General features: G+C 41.2%; 2 protein-coding genes across 2 annotated transcripts in view; both read right to left on the bottom strand.

Moving 5' to 3' along the window:
• Positions 1-4,001, bottom strand: part of PRRG1 (proline rich and Gla domain 1) — a 143,760-nt gene extending 139,759 nt beyond the window's left edge. The window contains exon 1 of the mRNA XM_061410456.1: positions 3,971-4,001. The gene's annotated coding sequence lies outside the window, so the exon portion shown is untranslated. The remainder of the gene's footprint in view (positions 1-3,970) is intronic.
• LOC133243494 (transcription factor E2F6-like) overlaps positions 1-4,008 on the bottom strand; it is a 70,028-nt gene extending 66,020 nt beyond the window's left edge. The window contains exon 1 of the mRNA XM_061410455.1: positions 3,971-4,008. The gene's annotated coding sequence lies outside the window, so the exon portion shown is untranslated. The remainder of the gene's footprint in view (positions 1-3,970) is intronic.
• Positions 4,009-19,411: the final 15,403 nt, after the last annotated feature.

Below are 19,411 nucleotides of genomic sequence, written 5' to 3'. Positions count from 1 at the left end.
TGTGTGTTTGTTTAGTCGCTCAGTCATGTTGGACTCTTTGTGACCCCATGGACTGTAGCCCACAAGACTCCTCTGTCCATGGGGATTCTCCAGGCAAGAATATTGGAGTGGGTGGTCATGCCCTCCTCCAGGGGATCTTTCCAATGCAGGGATTGAACCCAGATCCCCTGCACTGCAGGCAGATTCTTCATCGTCTGAGCCACCTGGGAAGCCTATGGTGGGCTTAAGTAGGTGTCCTAAGAAATGGCAATTACAAATAATTGTAACTACTGTTTTCAGGGCAATTAGTATGTGCTAGATACTTTGATAAACTGTTAACACACCTGATCTCACTTACCAGGTGTTGTAATCATTATTTTTCAGGTAAGGACACTGAAACTTTGAAACAGAAGTTTAAACTCTTGCCTCCAAATTTGACACCATTGACCACCATATCACTGTCTCCTGCAAAGACTCAGAAAGAAAGAGTCTTGAACAGAACCCTAAGAAGACGACTCAGTGGAAGTGACTGAGGTTGACTGGTCAAAGAATCAGAGAAGAAACCAGAAATAGGGAAGTCAGTCTAGGTGAGGAAAGTTTTAAACAGAAAGCCTTAATCACAGTGGTTGGGAAAATTTTTTTCAGTAGTCTACAGACCACAAAGGATGTAGAACTTTATTATTTTTTTTGAAGTTTTATGGAGGCTACTCATTCTGAGTCCCAAGTTTTACTGACAAAACCAAACACTAACTTGGATTGTTTTGGGGGGGGATAATGGTTAATATTATTTATATATATTTATATTTAAAGTGACATGAAGAAAAAAAGTTTTTACATTTAGGTGGAGAGGGGATAAATTAAATGAAGGGAGAAAACTTAGAAATGTACTAAGAGCCAGAATAGGTTTTCTGCCTTTCCTTAAAAAAACTTTTTATTAAGATTTATCTTATTTAAAAAAGAATAAAAAATTATATATATACTGGAGTGCAGCTGATTAACAATGTTGTGATGGTTTCAGGTGGACAGCAAAGGGACTCAGCCATACATATACATGTATCTGTTCTCCCCCAAACTCCCCTCCCATCCAGGTTGCCAACCAAGCAAGATTCTGACTCATTTTTAAAACTAAAGTATCAATTTTATTCACTTATAAACTGAGTAACCATTTGCTCATGATATTCTCTCCAATGGGTAAATCCATTTAGCAGAGGAAAGCCAGCTGTTGGGGTGAGGAGCTTGAATTGTAACAAGCAAAAGGAAGATAATTTCTGTTATTAGCTAGAGGTGACTGGAAGGCCAGGGATGCTGGTGGTGTTAAGAGAACTTGTAGGCAGAAAAGTCAGGCCAAGTCTACTGAGGGCACTGTGCTGTGAAGAGATTCCCTAGCCAAATGTTTAAGTCACCTTATGATTTTGGAGGAGTATAATACAACTGATTAGTCTAACTGGTCTAATCGGTTATAGCTTCTTTACTTACATTACCCTCCAGAAGATGCCATCTAGTCAGCCTGATCTGCTTACGAATTTCCTAAATTCCAGTGGCACTCTATTTGTGTCTTTCTACAAATGATTAATCATTTTGCGTTGACTTTTCACTTGTTTTGGTATCAGAAATCAACCTTTAAAAAAATAATCAGCCTTTTTCTGATGTTTACTTCGCCTATATATATATATACAAAGCTTTTATACCTTTTTAAGAAGAGTATATAAGTGAAAGTCACTCAGTCGTGTCCGACTCTTTGCGATCCCATGGACTATACAGTCCATGGAATTCTCCAGGCCAGAATACTGGAGTGGGTAGCCTTTACCTTCTCCAGGGCATCTATCTTCCCAACCCAGGGATCTCCACAGACTAATACATGGAAACATATTTCCGTGTTTATTTCCTATCCATATTCTAAATAATGGTGTTCAAACACTATAATTTCAGCATTCTGAATTTCTTCTATTATCCCATGAGCCTTATGTGATGTGAATTACTATCTTTCTAATAACACTTATTAACATCTAACTGTAAGTGCATTTATTAGGCACTGAGTACATACCCAGCAGTCCTAGGTACTGGGATAACACAATAGACTGAGGTTCCAGTAACAAGAGAAAAAAGGCCAGTAGTGTCAGCTTGACAGAAAAGGAGGTGATTAATACATTCTGAGTGCATACGTGTTCAGTCGTATCTGACACTATGATACCCCCATGGACAGGGAGCCACCAGGCTCCCTGTCCATGGGATTTTCCAGGCAAGAATACCAGAGTGGATTGCCATTTCCTCCTCCAAGGGATCTTCTCCATCCAGGGATCGAACCCGCATCTCCTGCATGATAGGTGGATTTTTTTTTTTTTTTTAACCACTGAGCCACCTGGGAAGCCCAATACATTCTGAAAGATTTGGCCAATTTTTTCCAAGTACTGAACTGGGCTGAATCTGAAAGGATAAATAGAAGTTCATCAGGCACTGGAAAAGGGATGTATCCCTAATACTTCTCTCCCCAAATTTGGTAATGTTAGTGGCATTTAACTTAAAATAACAGAAAAAGAAAGAGTAAAATGACAATAATGCAAGAAGAAATCCTCCACTTTACGATCTGGGGGTTGGGACTGTGCCTTTAAACACATTTCAGATCTGAAAGTAAATGTTTATAAAACAGTATTCAGAAGCAGGGGAAAGGGGTGGAGGAGGAAGAAGCTCAGTTTGTTTTATTGTATTAAGTTAAACAAATGAGTAAAAATACCAACATCTATGCTTGGGAACACATATAACTACTTTCCATAAAAACCCTATGCTTGAAAATGAAAGCCTCAGAACCTTATCCTAAATTACAAGAGTTGCCCTGGTGTTTTATATCCCCAATGTAATTTTGCCTGTGCACACACACACACACACACACACACACACACAAATCCATTCTTAATTGAAACAATCAACCACGCCCTAACCAGCTTCCACTTACCCTGACTTTCACACCTCCACATCCTTCAAAGTTTGGCTGAATTTATACTAGGACTATCTCAAGGCATTAATTTAGCTCTAAGTTTTGACACACCACCTCTTCATTCTTCCTTTCAATTATTTCCTCTTAAATTCCATTAGTTTCCCATTTCTCCTTAAGGGACACTTAGAAATACATCAACAGCACAATTACAAAACCAATGGCTGCAGCCAGTCTGAACACACACACTAATTTCCACTCACATCCCTCTTGAGGCTGTTTCTACCAATAATCAAAATCAGCGGACCAGAAAGGAGGAAAAAGCTGAGGCAGGAGGGTTGTTGCCTTCCACTCCCCCCATGTCTGCCCCCCACTTTCGCTCCCCCGTCCCCCAAGGCTGCACCGAGACCTTGTGCGCTCCCCCTTCCACCGACTCGCCCCCGCTGTCACCCGCTACTGCCTATAAAACAGTCCTAGCCTTTGTTAAAATGTCCATGAGCACAATGTACCAGAAGACGGACACATTCCCGGGGGCGGGGTGAAGAAAGTCACACGAGTGCCACGCCCTCCTTGGCACAAACCTGGGGCGACAGCCCACCTCCTCCAAATCCTCTCCCCCCGCGATGAGGAATGTTCCTGGCAACTCTGCACTCCAGGACGGCAGCGCGGGGGAAGGGATGGGCCCGGGACGCCCGCCGCTCGGGGGCACTGAGCGGGGGCTACTAAACTTGAAGCTGGGACACCCTCCAGAGCCCTTGGCGAGCCTCCCGGTCCTGCCAAGCCTGAGTCCAGACTTTCAGCCTCCGCAGCCCTTTCCTTCAATTTCTCCTCTTCCACATATCCTCGCCCGCTCCTGCCACCACGCACTCTTGCTCCCCACGCAGCAGGAGCCGGACACCCTCCGGCAGCGCGGCCAATCCCGCTGCCGCACGTCTGGCAGGTTTCTCCTTACGGGACCGACGGCTGTCCCGGCCGTCACCCGCACACACTCCAATCCCTCTCGGGACGCCCAGCCCGAACCACATTCTGCGGCTGCGAGCCCCGTGTGCCCAACACACTCACCGCGCGCCCCGCGCCGCTACTCCGCACTCTGTCTGCCGCCAACGGCGCCTGCGCGCTACCACCTCCACCGAGCCGGGTGGGAGCCTGGAGCCTGGAGCCTGGAGCCAGGAGCCTGGAGCCAGGAGCCGACGGGAAGGGCTGTGGAAAGCGGCGGAGGCGGGGCCCGGGAGGAGTTAGGAGAGGCAGGGCGGGGCCAGGCAGGTTGGGAAACCGAGGGGCGGAGCCCGCCGCTGGGGTACGGAAGACCTAAGGCTTGGGGCACTGGGTTAGAGCTTTCCAGTCTTGAGATCTGTTTATAAATAACACTGGCATGAGAAGTCATTGAGGACCCTGGGTGCACCCCATGCACACTCACACTCCAGAAAGCCCAGCTCGGCGCGGGGCCAAGCTAGCCACCCCAGGCGTCAGCACGCCTCTCCCAGGAACCACTCTGGGTCCTCATTACCCTTTCACCTTTTCACATGCCTGGCTCCCCACACGTTATTCCGCCCACTGGCCTCTCGACTCGTCGTGCACGGTCCTTGGCGCTCCAGAGGCGAGCCGCATGGAAATTTCTCACCCACAGACTGTCTGTGCAAGGCACCCTAGTTAACACATCTATGCTGTGTGAGGCCAGAACAGGGTTGGTGACTTTCCAACCGTTGCCCACTGTTACAGCATAGCCCTTTCCCGGAGAACAAACTCTTTTGCTGTTATGGCCTTTTGCTTACAACGTCTGCTTTTTCTTTAAAAAAAAGAAAGAAAGAACGAAAAGAAAAGTCTTAAACAAACCTACCCAAATATCTTGGGAAGAAGAACACATGTCAAATAAGACCCATCTCTGACCCTGCTTCTTTAGGGAGCCACTTCAGGATTTGAGCCTTCTTAAAAGCCCCTCTGAGAAACAGGAATATTCAGCGTGTGTAGCCCTGTGAATTTTGCTCTACTGGCTTCAGGTTTTTCTGGCAGTTAGCATTTTAAGAAGCCTAACTTGATTATTATTCCATGCTGCATGCGTGCTTAGTTTTTAAGTTCTATGCTTTTCTGTTTAAAATCTGGTCGGCTGTGGTATTCCACGTGCCTTCAGATCAGTTATTAAAATAAACATACCTGAGTGGAATCCAAGTGAATTGGCCTGTGGGCCTGAAGTGACTTATTCCAAATTACTTTTCTTCTTTTTACTTGAGTTATGATGGAACTGAGAAACAACTGGCTATTAAGAATAATAGAATTGCCACAGGGCCAAAGCAATAGTCCTTCACACCAAGTATTTTGACTGAAAAGGGAAAGGAACATTTTTGGTGAGAGACCGGTCATTGCCCTTAGAGATCTGAATATCCTGAATTTCTTTCCATTAACCTTTGTGGTTCTTCTGTTTGTGTATTTTTACAAACCAGACTATCTGAACTCATTTCTGTTTTGCATGTGTCAAATAAGCAGATGGGGATTTCAGTGAGGACAGACTGCAAGAGGGTATGTATATTGGTAAGTGTAGACACAGACTGTATAGGCTAGATAATCTGTAACTGCTTGGAAGTAGGAATTTGTCCTAGTCATTTTTCACTGGTAAAATGTTTCACATACAGAAGGTGCTAAAAGAAAAAAAAAAAAAAACACTAACCCTGCATTGATAAAGATAATTTTTACATCTTTAATAGATGCATATGTTTGTTCACTTTCATTTGATTACTGGATTTATTACTTTATGTCCAAATTGATCTGAATATTTTGATTGGATGCAGAGTTTCAGAGAACACTAAGGAGAAATAAGAAGGCCTTCTTAAATGAACAATGCAAACAAATGGAGGAAAACAATAGGAGAAAGACTAGAAATTTCTTCAAGAAAATTGGAGATATCAAGGCAACATTTTATGCAAGGATGGGCATGATAAAGAACAGAAACGGTGAGGACCTAAGAGAAACAGAAGATATTAAAAAGAGGTGGCAAGAATACACAGAAGAACTGTACCAAAAAAAACATCTTAATGACTCGGATAACTATGATGGTGTGGTCACTTACCTAGAGCCAGACATCCTGGAGTATGAAGTCAAGTGGGCCTTAGGGAGCGTTACTACCAACAAAGCCACTGGAGATGATGGAATTCCAGCTGAACTATTTAAAACCCTAAAAGATGATACTGTTAAACTGCTGCACTCAATATGTCAGCAAATTTGGAAAATAGCAGTGGTCACAGGACTGGAAAATATCAGATTTCTTTCCAATCCTAAAGAAGAGGAACACCAAAGAATGTTCAAATTACTGTACGATTGTGCTCACTTCATATGCTAGCAAGGTTATGCTCAAAATCCTTCTAACTAGGCTTCAGCAGTAAATGAACTAAGACCTTCCTTCTAAATAGGCTTCAGCAGTAAGTGAACTAAGACCTTCCAGATGTACAAGCTGGGTTTCAAAGAGGCAGAAGAACCAGAGATCAAATTGACAACATTCATTGGATCATGGAGAAGGCAAGGGACTTCAAGAAATACATCTACTTCTGCTTCACTAACTACACTAAAACCTCTAAATGTGTGGATCACAAAAAACTGGGGAAAATTGTCAAAGAGATGAGAGTACCAGACTATCTTACCTGTCTCTTGAGAAACCAGTATGCAGGTCAAGAAGCAACAGTTAGAACCAGACATGGAACAACAGACTGGTTCAAAATTGGGAAAGGAGTATGACAAGGCTGTATATTGTCACCCTGCTTATTTAACTTATATGCAGAGTATATCATGCGAGATGCTGGGCTGGATGAATCACAAGCTGGAATCAAGATTGCCGGTAGAAATATCAACAACCTCAGATATGCAGATAACATGACTCTAATGGCAGAAAGTGAAGAGGAACTAAAGAGCCTCTTTTTGAAGGTGATAGAGGAGAGTGAAAGCATTGGCTTAAAACTAAACATTCAAAAAACTAGGATCATGGCATCTGGTCCCATCACTTCATGGCAAAGAGAAGGGGAAAAAGTGAAAAGAGTGATAGATTTCGTTTTCTTGGGCTCCAAAATCAATGTGGGTGGTGACTACAGCCATGAAATTAAAAGACACTTGCTCCTTGGAAGGAAAGCTATGACAAACCTGACAGCATATTAAAAAGCAGAGACATCACTTTGCCAACAAAGATCCATATAGTCAAAGTTATGGTTTTTCCAGTGGTCATGCATGGATGTGAGAGTTGGACCATACAGAAGGCTGAGTGCCAAAGAATTGATGTTGTCAAACCGTGGTGCTGTAGAAGACTCTTGAGAGTCCTTTGGAAGCAAGGAGATCAAACCAATCAACCCTAAAGGAATTAACCCTGAATACTCATTGGAAGGACTGATGCTGAAGCTGAACCTCCAATACTTTGACCACCTGATGAAGAGCAGACTCACTGGCAAACACCCTGATGCTGGGAAGGATTGAAGGCAAAAGAAGGGAGTGTCAGAGGATGAGATGGTTAGACTCAATGGACATGAATTTGAGCAATTCCAGGAGATAGTGAAGTTGAGAGGAGCCTGGCATGCTGCAATCCATGGGGTCGCAAAGAGTCGGACACGTCTTAGCACTGAACAACTATAATTGGTAATTTGGTATTTATTAGCACTTCAAGAATTTGATAAAATATGTTCAAGAAAAAAATATAAAGATTTAAATTACAAAATATTAAATGATGTAGCCAATGTCTCAGCAGTAAAGAATCTGCCTGCAATACAGGAGACATGAGTTCAATCCTTGGGTCAGGAAGATCCCCTGGAGGAGGAAACCCACTCTAATATTCTTGCCTGAAAAATCCCACAGACAGAGTAGCTTGGCAGACTACAGTCCAGTGGGTCACAAAGAGTTGGACACGACTGAGCACAGCACACAACAAAGCAGAAAAATATGAAAAACACTTGTTATAATAAAATATATTGAGGGTATATATATATTATGGAAACTCTCTTTGGCGGTATGCCTCTCAGATCTTCCTTCAAGAAACAAAATTGTTGTTCAGCTACAAACAGTAGGTGTAGCTGGCAGGCTCCAGTTAAATCATCTTCAGGATGCACCTCAGCTTTTGAGGTGGGAGGGGGTTATGCATGCTTGATGGGTTAACTCCCCACCATGTGAATGAGCATGGTGGGGCACTAGAGCCTGGCCATTCCTGCCCAAGGTGAGACTCAGTCTAAGGAACAATCTTTGCTCTGGAGCTCCGTTGGGTTCGCTGAAACTTGATCAGATCTGTGTTTTGTTGTGAAATTTTCTCTGACGTGCTTCCTCCTCACTTTCCTTTCAAAAGTGTCAAATCAGCATCTTAGGACCAAGGTTTTCTCTGCCCAAGCCTTCCTCCCCCATTTATCTTTCAGAGATGTTACTTTTCCATCCTTCCCCCAAACCTCTTATAATCCTGTCTCAGATTTAAATTTCTGGAGGTCCCAAACAGGCATACTCTCTAAGCTCTAACTGCATTAAATTTGGATGATCTTTTTGGTGGCTAAACAGTTCTCAGGTGTTGGAAAAGGATAGTCAATATTAATATGGTCCTGTCAATACTAGAATAAAAGTTAAAATAATTATTATACATATAAGTTGTACTTCATATTCTTTTATTCCCCAGGCTAATTGTCTAGTTTCTGATTAAACAGAATGAGGACTACACAAAAGGTATTCACAGACCCTGATCTTCATGCCAAAGAGCAAGATCTGTGATGAGAATTTGACTAGGGTGTGGTCACCCAGGACTATGCCTTAGGGCACCAGCGTTTCTTTAGAGGCTGAAAAATTGTACATACCTTTTTAAAAAATAGCTCCCTTTCAAAGAGCTAATGCCACCGATTCTGACATTCATTCCTTCCTGCCAGTCTCTCTACCCACCTCCCCACAAAATGAATAATTACAGCTAATATTTGTTGAGTACTTGCATGCTGGCCACAGTGCTATGTTCTTTACATGTTTATTCCATGTAATCATCACTTCTACCTATTACATTTTGGTTCTATTATTATTCCTGTTTTGCAAATAGCAAACCCAAGGCTAGGAAAGGTTAAGCACTGTACCTAAGATCATGGCTGCCAAGGGTCAAGGACTAGATTAGAATCTAGTAAGTGTCAAATCTTAATTCACTCAGCTCTGAGAGTTTAAGTATCTTCACCTACATATAGAATGGATTTGGGACTAGAATGCAAGTCTTCGGAAACCTCATTTTGTGCTATTGCTTCTAAATCACAATTATCTCATTTAAGGCTCAGAGTTATGACTCTTAATCTAAGACGTTGGAATTCTGAAATCTTTTAGTCAAACAAACATCCTGCTTTCAGATGGAAAAATCAATGCAACGTTCAAGTGATTTTGTACTTGCCCTATATTTAGTCTGAATGTTTGTTGGTCGTTTTGCCTTCAGCTCTAACATGTCTTTAGTTTCATCACAATCTGAGTTGATTTTCCTAAATCCATCATCACTGGAAAAAGAGGGACCAAGTCTCTTTTTATCCTTGGGAAGAAGCCCAAGGATAAGGACTTTTTTAAGTCCTACCTTAATAAATATTGCTGTTGTTCTGTCACTAAGTCGTGTCTGACTCTGTGACCCCATGGACTGCAGCATGCCAGACTTCCCTGTCTTTCACTATCTCCTGGAGTTTGCTCAAACTCATGTCCATTGAGTTGGTGATACCATCCAACCATCTCATCCTCCGTCACCCCCTTCTCCTCCTGCCCTCAATTTTCCCGAGCATCAGGGTCTTTTCCATAATAAATATTATTGTACAATATTTACTTCCTTCCTATTAATCTTCCCTTTTGATCAACAGCTGCGGACTTTCCCTAATCTGACCCTCAAAATAGAGAATGTTTTTCCCCCCAATAATCACAAAATTTCCATATAAGACATTTTGAGAAAAGCCCAATTCCTAGTTAATAGAACATTTAGATGATTCTATCAACAGCTTCCTGAGATCCCACTGCCTTCCTCAATTCAGTCCACTATAGTCAAACCAGAAGTAGTTATTAAGTTATTCTGATCTTGAATAAGAAAAAGGAAATTCTGATTATTTTGCTGGGAGGTAGTAGTAAATTTCCCTCATTTCTGGTTGGTTAGACCCTTTGGGTGGCCCAGGGCAACACAATAGGCTAGGTCTCAGGAGAGTTCTGACACCATTTACTTCAATATGACTTTTTAAGGTAGATAACAAGAAAGATGCAACATTGAAATATTTGAAAGTAGGTGCAAAGCGAATCCTGCACCAGCTACAGAGGGTAACCTCAGTATGGAAAGACCTTGGCCCTTATTTTATAAGATGAATGTTGCATGAGCTGGGGCATACAGGATGCCATGGATGACAGGCACATTACTATTTAAAATTAATTTTAAAAAAAAAGTATGAAAGGTGGCTTCCCTAGTGGTAAAGAATCTGCCTGCCAATACAGGAGACACGGGTTTGATTCCTGGTTGGGGAAGATCCCACATGCCGAGGGGCAACTAAGCCCGTGTGCCACAGCTACTGAGCCTGTGCACTAGAGCCCAGGAGCTGCAACTACTGAAGCCCACACACCCTAGAGCTTGTGCTCTGCAACAAGAGAAGCTACTGCAATGAGAAGGCTATGCATGGCAACTAGAGGGTAGCCACTGCTCACTCCAACTAGAGAAAGGCCTGCACAGCAACCAAGACCCAGCTCACCCAAAAATAAATAATAAAATATATTTTTTATAAGTATGGAAGGAAAGACGGAGTGGGGCAATACTTATATGTCATGGGGGTTTTGCATCTTTATAGGATTTGGGTCTTATTTTTATGTTTTTAAGCTAATAAATTATAGAAAAATAAACCAACTTGTAGGAGAATCCCTCATCAAAAGCAATTAGGATTGGAATTGGTTTAATAATTGGCAAAGTTGGCTAAAATGGAAAACTGAAAATGTCATTTTAACATAAAACTATATGTACATTTATTTATGAGTCTTTTGACCTAAAGCCCAGAAATCTTCTTTGAGCATGGTTCCATTAATAGATGGTCCAGTTTTTTGAGATCTCCTGTATCATTTGTCTAGTGGTTCCTTTCATCCCCTTCCTCATATCCCTCCAACCTCTTGGTTGCATTGTTGTATTCCATCTTTGGTTGCCAAATCTCCTTCCATCTCCCTCTCATAAGAACCCTTGTGATTACATTTAGGACATTAGTTGCTCAGTTCTGTCCGATTCTTTGTGACCCCATGGACTGTAGCCCACTGGCTGCTCTGTCCATGGGATTTTCCAGGCAAGAATACTGGAATGGGTTGCTGTATCCTTCTCCAGGGGCTCTTCCCCAGTGATCAAACTCAGGTCTCCTGCATTGCAGGCAGATTTTTTACCTTCTGAGCTACCAGGGAAGCCTGTGATTACATTTAAGACTCAGTTAAATAATTCAGAGGATTCCTAGGTGGTGTGAGTAGTAATGAATCCACCTGCCAATGCAGAAGGTGTTAGAGACCTGGATTGGATGCCTGAGTTGAGAAGATCCCCTAGAGGAGGGCATGCAACCCACTCCAGTATTCTTGCCCGGAGAATCCCTTGGACAGAGGAGCCTGGCGGGCTACAGTCCATGGGGTCGCAAAGAGTCAGACATGACTTTAGTTCAGTTTAGTTGCCCAGTTGTGTCTGACTCTTTGCGACCCCATGAATTGCAGCACGCCAGGCCTCCTTGTCCATCACCAACTCCCAGAGTTCACTCAAACTCTCATCCATTGAGTCAGTGATGCCATCCAGCCATCTCATCCTCTGTTGTCCCCTTCTCCTCCTGCCCCCAATCCCTCCCAGCATCAGAGTCTTTTCCAATGAGTCAACTCTTCGCATGAGGTGGCCAAAGTACTGGAGTTTCAGCTTTAGCATCATTCCTTCCAAAGAAATCCCAGGACTGGTCTCCTTTAGGATGGACTGGTTGGATCTCCTTGCAGTCCAAAGGACTCTCAAGAGCCTTCTCCAACACCACAGTTCAAAAGCATCAATTCTTCGGTGCTCAGCTTTCTTCACAGTCCAACTCTCACATCCATGATCACTGGAAAAACCATAGCCTTGACTAGACATGACTTAGCATGCAAGTAAATGATGCAGGCTAATTTTCCCTCCTCAAGATAATCAATCCACAAAGATCCTTTCACTGTGTTAGATAATATAGTCACAGGTTCCAGGGATTGGGATGTGAATATCTTCGGGGTTCATTATTCAGTCTATCACACATGGCTTAATTAGAGACTAAAGAACAAATTTCCCAAAGTAAACTGAAAAACTAATCAGGTCAATGTTTTCAACAGGGGTGTCTAGAATGCCTAAACTGTGAGGAACTAAACAGTAATTTAACTTTTTATAGAAATTTAAGAAGTTTGGTAATGGAAGATTCTTAGATTGAAGTTAGGAACTTGTAGCATACATGGCTCGTTTCTTTTAAAAACAAAATCTATTTAAAACTTAAGAAAGAAAATCCTCCCAGTGCACCAGAACCTGAACTAAAAAAATAAAGAAAGAAAGTCCTCCCTCTCTTATGCTTTCCTCTTGCCTTGCTTTGCTCTTATTCCACTCTTCCTTCTTCACTTTCTTTTCTCAGTTACATGCCTCTATAAATTATTTCATGAGTATATTTCCTGAGCTTTTATAGTCATTGCTGCTACTAAGTTGCTTCAGTGGTGTTCAACTCTGTGCGACCCCATAGATGGCAGCCCACCAGGCTCCCTCGTCTCTGGGATTCTCCAGGCAAGAACACTGGAGTGGGTTGCCATTTCCTTCTCCAATGCGTGAAAGTGAAGGCGCTCAGTCTTGTCTGACTCTTAGCGACCCCATGGACTGCAGCCTACCAGGCTCCTCCATACATGGGATTTTCCAGACAAGAGTACTGGAGTAGGGTGCCATTGCCTTCTCTGTTTATAGTCATTTCTCATTCAATTTTGAGTTCAGCAAGAAAAAAAACCTCAGCATGATTTTTTCTGTTATCAATCCTAAATGGAGGAGCAGTAGTTATTTGAAAAGAGATGCACATAAAATATATAATCAAAGTAAATATAAATGGAACAATTTTTTATTTATTTTTGCATCCAGTGAAGAATTTGTCAGATTGCTCTTTCCCAACTTGGGGCATAAATTAATTAGTTTTGCCTCATCCTGTTTGTTTGTTTGTTTTTTTAGTATTTAAATATTCTTGATTTATTTTTTAATTTATCCTGTTAGTTTCTGAAGCATGTTGGCTACTCTGAAGTCCCATAGGGCTTTTAGTGCTAATGTTATTAGTCTTTGGTATGACATCAATTTTTCTATTTGGGGGACTTATGAGCTATCTCCGGCATTTATTCTTTTGAAGAACTAGCATTTAAGAGATTTTTCTTGATCTAAGAGATTTTGTTTGTGGCTCATCACTTCTTTTCTTTCCCTTAAAAATGGTAAAACTATACCTTTCTAAGTGAACGATGTAAAGAAATCGAGGAAAACAATAGAATGGGAAAGACAAGAGATCTCTTCAAGAAAATTAGATACCAAGGGAACATTTCATGCAAAGACAGGCACAATAAAGGACAGAAATGGTATGGACTTAACACAAGCAGAAGATATTAAGAACAGGTGGCAAGAATACACAGAAGAACTTCATGATCTTCTGACCTGGATCACCATGATTGTGTGGTCACTCACCTAGAGTCAGACATCCTGGAGTGCAAAGTCAAGTGGGCCTTAGGAAGCATCACTATGAACAAAGCTGGTGGAGGTGATGGAATACCAGTTGAGCTATTTCAAATCCTAAAATATGATGCTGTGAAAGTGCTGTACTCAATATGCCAGCAAATTTGGAAAATGCAGCAGTGGCCACAGGACTGGATAAGGTAAGTTTTCATTCCAATCCCAAAGAAGGGCAATGCCAAAGAATGTCCAGACTACCGCACAATTGCACTTGTTTCACATACTAGCAAAGAAATGCTCAAAATCCTTCAAGCTAGGCTTCAACAGTACATGAACCGAGAACTTTCAGATATACAAGCTGGATTTAGAAAAGGCAGAGGAACCAGAGATCAAACTGCCAACATCTGTTGGATCAACGAAAAAGCAAGAGAATTCCTGAAAAACATCTACTTCTGTTTCATTGACTAGGCTAAAGCCTTTGACTGTGTGGATCAGAACAAACTGTGGAAAATTCTTCAAGAGTTGGGAATACCAGTCCACGTTACCTGCCTCCTGAGAAATCTGTATACAGGTCAAGAAGCAACATTTAGAACCAGACATGGAACAACGGACTGGTTCCAAATTGGGAAACAAACACATCAAGACTGTATATTGTCACCCTGCTTATTTAACTATTATGCAGAATACATCATGCCAAATGCCAGGCTGGATGAAGCACAAGCCAGAATCAAGATTGCTGGGAGAAATATCAATAATCTCAGATATGCAGATGACACCACCCTTATGACAGAAAGTGAAGAAGAACTAAAGAGCCCCTTGATGAAAGTGAAAGAGGAGAGTAAAAAAGTTGGCTTAAAACTCAACATTCAAAAAATGAAGATCATGGCATCTGGTCCCATTACTTCATGGCAAATAGATGGGGAAACAATGGAATCAGTGGCAGACTTTAGTTTCTTGGGCTCCAGAATCACTGCAGATGGTGACTGCAGCCATAAAAGTAAAAGACGCTTGCTCTTTGGAAGAAAAGCTATGACAAACTTAGATAGTATATTAAAAAGCAGAGACATTAGTTTGCTGACAAACATCCATCTAGTCAAAGCTATGGTTTTTCCAGTAGTCATGTATGGATGTGAGAGTTGGACCATAAAGAAAGCTGAGGGCCAAAGAATTGATGCTTTTTAACTGTGGTATTGGAGAAGACTCTTGAGAGTCCCTTGGACTGCAAGGAGATGAAACCAGTCAATCCTAAAGGAAATCAATCCTGAATATTCTTTAGAAGGACTGATGCTGAAGTTCCAATACTTTGGCCACCTGATGTGAAGAGCTGACTCATTAGAAAAGACCCTGATGCTGGGAAAGATTGAAGGTGGGAGTAGAAGGGGACGACAGAGGATGTGATGGTTGGATGGCATCACCGACTGGATGGACATGAGTTTGAGCAAACTCCGGGAGATGGTGAAGAACAGGGAAGCCTGGCATACTGCAGTCCTTGGTGTTGCAAAGAATTGGACATGACTGAGCCACTGAAAAACAACAATACCTTTATAACATTTGTACTCTATAAGGGAACAAAATCAGCCACACCAAAATGTATCTCTTTGATATGTGGATTATTTCAAGCTGAAAACAATCAAGGTCTAAAAGATTCAGGATCAATCTTTGACCTTACATCTCACTGCATGAAAGAATTTAGATAGAAGTCCCATTCTCAGAATAGAGCTACCACTAGAGATATGTAAAGAACATGGGGCTAGATGTACTAGGGAAACACAGCAGGGTCTAGAGATCAGGGTCCACTCTGTGTCCCATGGTCTCTGTGTGGCCCAGCAAACATTTGGTTAGCAAATATTTGCTTTTCCATCTCTGTGTGAATTGCCTACCTCCTCTTTGAAGTCCCAAACCACCACCCCTACTTCTTTAGCTGAAGATGGTATTGAAGGTGAGGGTTTCAGCCATTTTGGCAAGTTACTGAATTTTGCTGGGTCTCTTACATGTCTTCATGTTATTAAACTTTTGTTTGATTTTCTGCTGTTAATATGTCTGATGGCAGTTTAATTCTTAGACCAGCCAGGAGAACTTAGAAGGATGGAGGAAAAAAATTTCCTGACTCCTTTTCATTCATTTAGTTGCTTTACACTCTTCTAATATCAATGTCTCAAATCTCCCATTCTCTCCATTTCTACAGACTGCCTCCTCAGCTAAGCAGCTGTTCACGATTCTGTAGTGGATTTGCTCTCTCTCTACTTCTAAATATCATCAAGTTTTCAGTGTATAATCTTTCTAAATTGTAAACAATGATTGAATGATGGGACTGTGAGTGTTTTTTCTTTTTCTTTTGATCTTTTGGGGGATTTTTCATATACTTTATATTGTATAAATTCTAGAAAACATGTAATACATTAATATAAAATATTACTGTATTATAACATATAATTATATAAATAATATATACCATTATAATATATAATATATTCTAAAATATTATTAATATTATATTTTTATTAAAATAAGTTCTTGATAAAATTATTGTGACAGATCTGGGCTCTTTTGGAAAATAGTTTCTGATCATTTCTGCACAAAAATACTACCCTGTGTACAGAAATCACCATATTCCTGTATCTTTTGGTTTTTCTCTCTCTACTTCTCTCCCTCTCTGTATATATGTGTGAAAGGAGTTTTAAAAAACTGTTTTAAACATTAACTTAGTGAAACTGAGGAAAGAGGTTAAAGTTTGTTACAATAATAAAACGAAACCCACCAGATAAATGATGAAAGATCAGCTAAGATATTCCAAGGTTAAAAAAAATTAAAACCCAACTGTAACAATAAAATAATTCATTCATGGTAAGTCCAAAATCTGATGGAGGGAATATTTTTGAGGGGAGAATGAGTAATCGATGGAGAACTTTTCAAGCTTTGGGATTCCTAAATGGATTACATATAGGCCACTCCTGCATGTTAGGGCAGGGAGCCCCAAGAGAGAAAGGTCAAAGCCAAGTCCACTAGCCAAGCCTCCTTGGGGTTGAAGGACAATAAGCATGAAGGTAGCCCCAACTGCACCCCCTCAATGGTAAGTTCCCAGTGCTCCTACCCTCCATATAGGCTGTAGATTACCTTCTTGTACATAAAAGCTATTAATACAGGATGCTTGGGGCTGGTGCACTGGGATGACCCAGAGGGATGGTATGGGGAGGGAGGTGGGAGCCGGCTTCAGGATGGGGAACATGTGTACACCCGTGGGAGATTCATGCTGATGTATGGCAAAACCAATATTGTAAAGTAATTAACCTCCAATTAAAATAAATTTATATTAAAAATATTAACAAAAAAAGCTATTAATATATATACTGTATCAACAACTACAGACTCTATTACCTTATAATATAGAGTAGGTTGCTAAGACTACTGATTAAAGGGAGCAGAAAGAACATCTTATAAAACACTCCCTCAAATATCTATAAATAAAGATATTACTCTTTACTGTTAAGTAGGTCTCTTTGCTTTTTTTGGATCAATTGTAGAAATACTTTTCTGAGGTAGTCTTGATCTCATCAATACTCTTATGATATGCAAGAAGTAGCAACTATTCCTCCCATTAAGAAGAGAAATGTGGACTGAAAATTATCTTTCTTTGCCTCGTGTGTGTGTGTTAGTCGCTCAGTTGTGTCTGACTCTTTGCGACCCCGTGGACCATGGCCTGCCAGACTCCTCTGTCCGTGGGATTCTCCAGGCAAGAATACTAGAGTGGGTAGCCATTCCCTTCTCTATGGGATCTTCCCAACCCAAGGATAGTACCCGGGTCTCTTGCATTGCAGGCAGATTCTTTACTGTCTGAGTCACCTTGGAAGCCCTTTTCCCTCTAATACTATCCTCAATGAAAAGGAGAGCGTTGCACATACAGCACTATGTATTCACCATACTACTTCGTCTTCCTGGGCACACAGAAAGACAATATTCCCAACCTCCTTTGAAGATGGATTGGGACCATTTCACTGAGTTCTTGCCAATGGAATGTAGACAGAAATGACATATGCCATTTCCAAGTCTGGCTATAAAAAGCACGTGTAGAAGCAACGTTCTGGTTCTTTTTCTCCTGATAGCAGAGTTTATGCAAGCCACATGTTTACATGGGAATACAACAAACTGGTGGAAACCCGGATCCCTGAGTCACTAAACAGAAGAGACCCCTGTCAACACACATCAGACTTTAAGGCAGTAAACCTATTCTGAGGTCCAATGTTTTTATCCATAATGACTTAGAATCAAGGCCACAGCCTTTGTGTTTACTTCTCATCTTATGTTTTCTGCAGTGCCACTTATTCTTCCTTCAAATATTCTTAATTTATAATATGATTTTCCAAGTAATATTGCTCTATTTATTATTTTACTCTCTTTTGAAAAGTCTATTTTTAAAATATTTAAATAGCTTATAGAAAAGTTATATCTGGGAGGCTCCCTTTTAATAGCTACACTGATTATTTTTATTATATTAATTAATAATAGCCCACTAGTGAAAACACCGTAGAAACTTTTATAGCCATAAAGCTCATTCTACAGCTGTCATATTTGAAGTCACATAGAGCTATAAAGTTTTGCTATTACTATAGCTGAGTAGCTCTACTAGATCCAATCCTGCCACAGGAAACAATTAAAAATTCTGGAGAAAAATAATATAAAACAGTGACTGGGAAGCATTGGAGAATAAACAAAAACAGGAGGTCTTGGGGGGGACTCAAAACTCAAAAGGAGGAACAGTGCACAGAACCAGTTTAACATCCACTAGACTGAGGACAAAACAAAGATCTCTCTACGTGGAGTGGCTAAAACTTGGATAGAAAATCTCCAGAATTTCTGTCCTGAAGAACTAGAGGACAGAATCCAGGGCAACCACAGACATTGGAAAGGAGGGGCGTGACAATGAAAAGGAGACAAGTGGGGGAGTGTATCCATTTCTCTCTATAAATTTTGCTCAGCTCTGTGGCTGACCCTTGAACCACACAGGGGCTGGGGTAGGCTCAAATTAACAGTTTTACCTGTGAGAGCTGAAATTTGAGATGTCGCCACCTCAGGAGATTCAGACCGTGAAGTCTGAAACCAACCAAAGCACATACCTGATTTGAAAACAAATGAGCAAAATATCAAAACCAACTCTTCAGGAGACTATAGCAGAATCCAAATCTCCATGATATAACATTCACAATAGCCAGCAAAAATCCCAAAGTATATAACAAAACAGGAAAACGTGGTCCAATTTTTAGCAGAAAAGATAATCAACAGAGATCAACCCTAAGGTGACTCAGTTGTCAAAATTATTACACAAGGATATTGTAATTGTGCTCAGGGAATTAAATAAAAATACCTTCAGAATGAATGTAAAGACAGGGGCTCTCAGCAAAGAAGTAAGAACTATAAATAGAACCCAGTGGAAACTGTAGAAGTGAAATCAGATAGAGTGGCAGTCCACCTCTCAATTATGAATTACAAAGAAAAATTAATTTTTTATAACATAGCTGTAAACAAGGAAGAACAAAAAGCATTGCTCAGCACCCAGCTCTAAGTCATTACTGACTGACCGGGCACCCTGAGAGGAATTCAGGATGAAAAACAGGATGAGGTTCTCTGTGCTTTGGAAAAAACAAGTCCCCTTAGATAGTTAGATCCATACATAGAAAAGCACTCAGATCATTGAGATATCTGTTCTTTGTGAATAGCAGTAATCTTTTACCAAGCTGCATGCTTGACTGCATGATTCCCTAGCCAAATGTCATATACAAACGGGGTTTCTTCCTCTTCCTTCTTGGAGCAGTTCCCTCAGAGCTACTGAGAGGCTGTCTCCTTGGGCTATAGTCCCCAGGAAGGTATCGACA

The sequence above is a fragment of the Bos javanicus genome, chromosome X (genome assembly GCF_032452875.1).
Source record: "Bos javanicus breed banteng chromosome X, ARS-OSU_banteng_1.0, whole genome shotgun sequence".
NCBI lineage: Eukaryota > Metazoa > Chordata > Mammalia > Artiodactyla > Bovidae > Bos > Bos javanicus.
The sequence above is the reverse complement of the archived record's forward strand: the minus strand, read 5'-3'. Positions and strand labels throughout refer to the sequence as shown.